The sequence below is a fragment of the Phaenicophaeus curvirostris genome, chromosome 12 (genome assembly GCF_032191515.1).
Source record: "Phaenicophaeus curvirostris isolate KB17595 chromosome 12, BPBGC_Pcur_1.0, whole genome shotgun sequence".
NCBI lineage: Eukaryota > Metazoa > Chordata > Aves > Cuculiformes > Cuculidae > Phaenicophaeus > Phaenicophaeus curvirostris.
Window position 1 is genome coordinate 9,924,400 of NC_091403.1, and position 7,122 is coordinate 9,931,521.

A 7,122-nucleotide genomic window follows, 5' to 3' on the forward strand; every position below is an offset into this window, starting at 1 on the left:
CAGCTGCTGTGACAGCAGCAACCTGTTGCTATGGAATTAAATGTAATGCAAAAAATACAAAGGTTTCTTGGTCAGCAGCAACAAAGTAAAAGAGAAGTGGGAGATGGAAAAATTAGAATAAAGCTACAGCCAGAGTGGGACTGGGTTTTAACGCGAAGGTACAGAGGAAGAAATGTAAACATGGTCTGTTTAGCTTTTTTAAAAAGAGCTTTTTCACCATCTCAGCAGGTCAAGCACAGCTTCGTCTGGGAGCGAACGCTTGGGAAAGAGTCTTGTCTGGAGGCATTACAGGGGCTGTATGTTCCCAGGCTCCAGGGAAACAGGCCCACATGCTACAGCTGACCCTTGCATTGGGTGTTGGGAGCTCAGACGTAGTCCTCCCAGGAGAATCCTCCAGAGCTGCAGGGTTTTCCAAGGGTCTGGCCCTTGCTCAAACCCAGGCATTGCAGCAAACTGCTACTAGCAGGCCCAGGCCACCAAAGGGCAGCTTGTCCCACACCTCCTGCTTTGTTTTGCAGGGTCATGGCCCTGCAGGAGAGCTTAGACAGGACACAACTGTCAGTCCGCTCTCTGCCCCAGTCAGGAGCTTGCCCGTGGGCTCTCTTGGTTCCCCAGCTCCGTCATTCTCCAAAAAACATTTGGGAGATGCTTGGCGATGGGACCAAGCAGGCAGCTAGTGGCACCAGACCTATGTCTTGGGATCTCCATCCCCAGGGACTGACCAAGCTGAACCTCCCCTGATGCAAAGGGCTGATAATTCCATTCCTTATTTAAATGAAACTTATAGTGCCTTGTTGGGTTTTAAATATGCATTTTCCCAGCCTAACCTCAGCTGTCCTTGAAATAATACTACTGTACAGTGAAACCCTATGGGGAATTATCATCTGAGCTGCTCTCCCTTTGTTACTGCAGTCCATTAAAAGCAGAGTAGCTGGTGATTTAATACCTTCAGAGTCTGAGGAAGCCCCACGTCCATCCAGAGGCTGGTTCTGGCATTTTAGACGTATAATTGGAGTGGAGGAGTGTTATTTTCCAGCTAGCTATCTGCTGTGCTTTCAAATTCATCCATGTCTATACAGAGCACTGAAGCCACATGCCCTTGGCTTGTCATCCTCTCCGGCATGTTAATTAATGTCCCAGCATTCCACATTCTCCCAGCAATACGGCCCATGTCAAATTGTTTTCCTATTCCTCACAAACCTTCTTCCTTGGGGTAAACCCAACACATTTTCAGTTTACCCCAAGGAAGAAGGGTCCAGACTCACAAACTGCCACCCCAGGAAACACTGCTCACAAATGAAGTTAAGCTTCCAAAAGCAGGAGAAACCATTGCCCTTAGCTCCCCAGAACCAACTGGAAATTTAAATGGGGCCAAATCCTTCTTGCTCCAGTGTAGAGCAGGAGCCCAGCACCCTCTCGATAGAAGCAGCAGCGCTGGAGGAGCCTGCAGCAGGGACTCCTGTGGGAGTGAATAGCGGAGGCTGAGCTCATTTTTTTTTTTGTCCTTCCTCCTTACAATCTGCCTTTTCTTTCCATTTCACCACCTCCTTATTTAACATCATCAACTGTTGTGCAAAACCATCAACCCTGCTTGCAGCAGTGTGACCTACTTTACTGCGTCCCCCGACATCCTCACTGAAATCCCAAGCTCGGAGCCCACCCAAGCCATTCAGCATTTCTCAGCTGAATAGCAAATCCAATTAGGTGGAAGAAAGCCCGGCTTTCACGCTGTCAGTGCCTGGACATCTCACTTCACTCTCCTCAGCGCATGCTGCACCACTGATGGCCACGTCTTACAGACTACATGGACAAGGACCCCTCTGTATTTGTGTACCCCTCCTCCAAATGAAGAAGGGGGAAGGATTCAAGAGGATTGATCCTGGCTATCCAACACATTCTTTCATTCCTCTTGACAGCCCTTGGGAACCATGGAGCTCAGGAATCAAATAATTTGTGTTTTTCAGTTTGGATTCTTCTGGGAAGCACTCCCTTCCCAGTTGAGGCTGGAGGAATGGTCCAGGGCCATGTCAGGATGGCACAACCTGTGCTCATTAAAAAGCTGCTGGCACTTCAGCCGGTATGTGATTTAGTAACTGATAGAAAGTCCTACCTCTCAGCCCAGCATTGTACTTTGTCCCAGTCCTGAGGTTCTGTCCAGAGAAAACATTGCAATTCTGTCTTTTTCTGTTCCCCTTACTCTTCTTGCACTCCAACAGGACCCTTCTTGCAGCCACCAGCCAGCCCCAGGACACTGGCTCCACTCAACCATGTAGATAGCTGTGTATTAAAAGGGACGAGAAGAAACAAAATAAGGAGGAAAAAAAGCTTCAGGGCCACCAAGAAAACCCCTTTTGATTTCTAACTTCCCTGGCTGGGTAGTGTGGACAGAGCTCTCCAGCCCTAAGGTGAGCCCAGCGACACCAAGACCAGCAGCGTGTTGCTGCTTGGCTCCCCAGCAGGTGCAAGGCAGCGGGTGAACAGCCTTTACTCCATTTCTGGGTCACTGTCTGGGGGAATTACACATGCTCACACACACAAACAGGAGCTGCTTCTCTCTGACAGCTTCTTCCCTGCACCCAGCCAAGCATCCGCGTGTCCCGACTCCCTCCTCTGCCCACGCTGCCATCCCGCTGGGCTTGTGGCTGCTCTGGGGCTTCCCACAGGGCTCTGCTAATGACTCACTGCTCCTGCTCAGCTCTAATTAGGCTCCTGTCTAATTAGGCTCACTACAAAGATGTGGCCAGTGAGAAGCAGCTCTTTGGTGAAAGGAAAGGGAAAAGAAAGTGTCTGGAGACGCCAAGCACCACAGGGAGACACACCAGGCTGTGGGGAGAGGTCAGGGTTTTTTTGGGGAATTGCCAGCTGAACTACATCTGTGGAAGGGACAGACTGTAAAGAAAGGAGAGAGCAAAGGGACTTAAACGATTCCCCCGTGGGGATCCACCGAGGTCTCAGGTCCATCAAGGAGCAGGAAACAAACCTCAGCTCTATCCTGCTGGGGACACCTGGCTGAGACATCAGGATGTCCTCCCACCAAAAGTGAAGGTTGCATTTATACCCTTGTTGAACAAGTTATCAACATGAAAGGAGCCCCAGGATGCAGGGAGAGTAAGACAAGGCTGTGCAAGTGGCAGGGCAGGGGGATCTGATCCCAATCCTGCAGCATCATTCCCTGAGCAACCTTGGGAGCGAGGGCAGGAGAGCAGGCTCTGGAGCAAAGCTTTGATTGTGGGGTATTTCAAGACGTGTAAAGACAGCTTCTGTGGGGGGACACAGGGCACACACTGAGTCTGGCCATCCCTGTGAAGGTCAAGGGTGCTCACTTGTGTGGGCTCTTATGTCATTTGCTAGTGTCAAATATTATTTTCCCCTTAATTTAAACATGTCCCAACCCTGAAGAAATCAACACGGTGCAGTGTGTAACATCCTGCCCGCTAGCTAATTAACAAAACCTAAGTGCCTTCTCTAGTAAAGGTAAGTCACTCCTTGACTGTTCACCTTGTGTCTGATCACAAGGCTACTCACTCACTCACTGAACTAATTAGGGTTTTGCCTTTCTTTCTCTTAATAAAACCTCCATGAATGAGCAGCCTGTCTGCAAGCCCCAGCTCAGCCTGCACCTGTGTCCTCCTAGGTCTCCAATTCCTCACCCTGGAGCCAGAGCTGGGACTGAAACCAGCAAGGACAGGAAGGCAGAAATGCAAACGTTAAAGGTGTCACTAAACTGTCCCTCCAAAGGGTCTCTCCTTTGTTAATGTTCCTTTTAGAGTCCCATCCAAGCATAAGGATCCTTTACGACCTCTTTTAGGTGAAGGTACCAGTGAAAGTCTACCCACATGCAGATGACCTACCTCCTGGTCTTTTACGCTGCCCTTTACTGGCAAGAAGGTGGGGCTGGACCAGAAACCTCGGATGCTCAGAAACGCATCATTACTGCTTGGGAGCCATCTAAAATAATGGATCCATGATGTCTGGGGAGAACTGGGGATGAAATTGTGAGAAGATAGTTTTGGATATCCAAAAATGCCACATGGAGATCACCTGGAGAGGTGGGTTTCTTCATTTTGTCATCTGTCAAAAGGAAAGTGCATTGCATGCCCAGGCTCTCCACTGGCCTGCGGAAACAGAGGTGGTTTCATTTGCACTTTGCAGGACCAGAGAAGCTCACTCTGCCTGCTTTACTCTGCACCCTGGCCTTTCCCTAGCAGGACCTTGATTCAGCAAGAATTTGGTTTCTTACATGTGATTTGTCATCAGTAACTATGGTTTTCTTCCTTCTGTGACCAATACCTGTGGTATCTCTGCAGCCTGGCAAACTAGCCTTGCCAGCAGCAGCTGCAGTCAAGTGTAGCCCAAGTGGTGCTTTTGTTGGACATCCAGGTTGCAAAGCCAAGAGGGGCCACAGGAAAACAGGCTCTTCAAATGCCACATACAGGAGCCAATGGTTCGGTGAAGGCTTTTTTTTTTTTTTTTCTTTGGTAAATAGGTGAGCTGGAACAGATGGAAATGCAAATAAAATGAGGACTACCGAACAGTCATCAAGATAAATGAGCTCTTTCATCTCCTCACACCCAGGGAGCTGCCTGTCTTGGAGCAAGTGCTGCGTGACAGGGCGTAGGTTTGGGTTCATTGACATGATTCAGGTTCTTACAACAGCACACGCAACACAACTGTGAAGAAATGGAAAAATACACACAGTGTACTGCTGGTTAACAGGGCCTAGGAGGGTGGGTTGGCATTTCATAACATCTGTTAAGAAACCATCAAGCAGCATTCATGTCCATGACTGGAAGTCTTTGATTGATACACAGGCTTCTCCTAAAGAATCCTCTCTTCCTTCCCTCTCTCACCCCTGAAGACAAGTGAAGTAATAGTTGGAAACTCAGCACTTCCTCTGCCTCAAAATCATAGAATCATAGAATCACAGAATCACAGAATAACCAGGTTGGAAGAGACCCACCGGATCATCGAGTCCAACCATTCCTATCAAACACTAAACCATGCCCCTCAGCACCTCATCCACCCATCCCTTAAACCCCTCCAGGGAAGGTGACTCAACCCCCTCCCTGGGCAGCCTGTTCCAGTGCCCAATGACCCTTTCTGTGAAAAATTTTTTCCTAATGTCCAGCCTAAATCTCCCCTGGCAGAGCTTGAGGCCATTCCCTCTCGTCCTGTCCCCTGTCCCTTGGGAGAAGAGGCCAGCACCCTCCTCTCCACAACCTCCTTTCAGGTAGTTGCAGAGAGCAATGAGGTCTCCCCTCAGCCTCCTCTTCTCCAGGCTGAACACCCCCAGCTCTCTCAGCCGTTCCTCATAAGGCCTGTTCTCCAGCCCCTTCACCAGCTTCGTTGCTCTTCTCTGGACTCGTTATGTCAATCAATATGTAAAGGATGAAGGGGGCAGGTCTCCCTGCTCCTTCTGGCTGGAGAGAGAATACCCGAGCCCTGTGCAGGGTTAGCGGTACACAGGCAGCTGTGGTTGATTTTACAGGTAATAGAAAATGATGGTAGAGGAGCCCCAGCTATTGCGGTTCTCTGTGCTGGCTCCTCATTGGGCTGTGAGCAAGCTCTGCTTCGGCTCTGTACTTCTGGCACCCTCTTCTGCCTGGAGGGCTGCCTGCAGGCACTGGGAACACCACACCCCAGCTCTCCGGGTGGAAGGAGCGACCCAGGCTCTGGCTGCAGCCTTTCTGCTGGGCTGCTCCCCCAGGGGATGTGGCCGTACACCAGACAGGCGGCTGTGCGGGTGCGAGTGTTCCCCCTTCACTCCCCATCCGCACAATGAGAGGGAGCGTCTCTAGTTCTCTCAGACAAATGAGAGAAAAATCCTGTGCCTAAGTTTTGCCAAAGAGACCAAGCTATTTTCATAGACTTGTAGAATGGTTTGACTTGGAAGGGACCTTAAAGATCATCCAGTTCCACCCCTCCTGCCATGGGCAGGGACACCTCCCACCAGCCCAGGCTGCCCAAGGCCCCATCCAACCTACCCTGAGCACCTCCAGGGATGGGGCAGCCACAGCTTCCCTGGGCAACCTGGGCCAGCGCCTCAGCAACCTCACTGTGAAGAATTTCTTCCTAATGTCTAATCTAAATCTTCCCCCTCTAATGTAAAACCATTCCCCCTCATCCTATCCTAGCACTCCATGCCCTTGCAAAAAGTCCCTCCCCAGCTTTCCTGGAAGGTCTGGAACCTTCTCTTCTCCAGGCTGAAAAACCCCAAGTCTCTCAGCCTGTCCTCATAGCAGAGGTGCTTCAACCCATATTTTAGTGGGTTTCAGAAATCCTACACCATAAGGCAGACCATGCAGCCACCAGACTGCCGATCATCTCAGCTTCTGGAGCTGAAGTGGCTGAGATAACGGCTGTGACACTTCCTCCTCTTGTAAAAAGATGAAAAGCCTCTCTGTGTGTGTGTGTGTGTGTGTGTGTGTGTGTGTGTGTGTGCGTGTGTGTGTGTGTGTGTGAAACCCCAAGGAGCTGAATATCATTATGACCATATGCCCTTCAGCAAAATGCAGATCTTCTAAGAGAAGGAAAAAAATAGTCCAATGGGAACAAAATGGAATCCTGAAAATAAAAGCAACGCAAACACTTGATTACAGGAAGGGTGACTTATACGCGTTGAGCCTCGGTGCAACTAAGTCTACAGGAGAAATAACAGAGGTGTGGAAATAAATTGGGGAAAAAACTCAGACTTAAAATCAAATTTATTAAGAGGAAAAATGACTTTACAAGAGGTTGACGCTGATAACTAAAAAGGAAGATAAATAAAAGCTTGTTACAAAACCTAATGGTTCCTGGCAAGTTATAGAAAAACTGAAGAATTTTACAGTCAATAACCTGCTCACTTTTTACATAATTACAAATTAACATACAGCAATTAGGATTTACCCTCTTTTTAAAAAATTCTTTTTAAACTTTTTTAAAACTTTTTTTTAATGGGTTGAACATGAAAATGCAAAGCATCTTTATTTGTTTATTTTAAGAAACAAACCAAAAGCAGAGGTATATTGGGTTATTATAATACACCTCAATGCTCTGGGAATTACACAAGTGCATTTCATATTAGTACAAAATAAACACCAGGCTAAACTTTTAACCATAGGCGAACTGAACTGGACATAG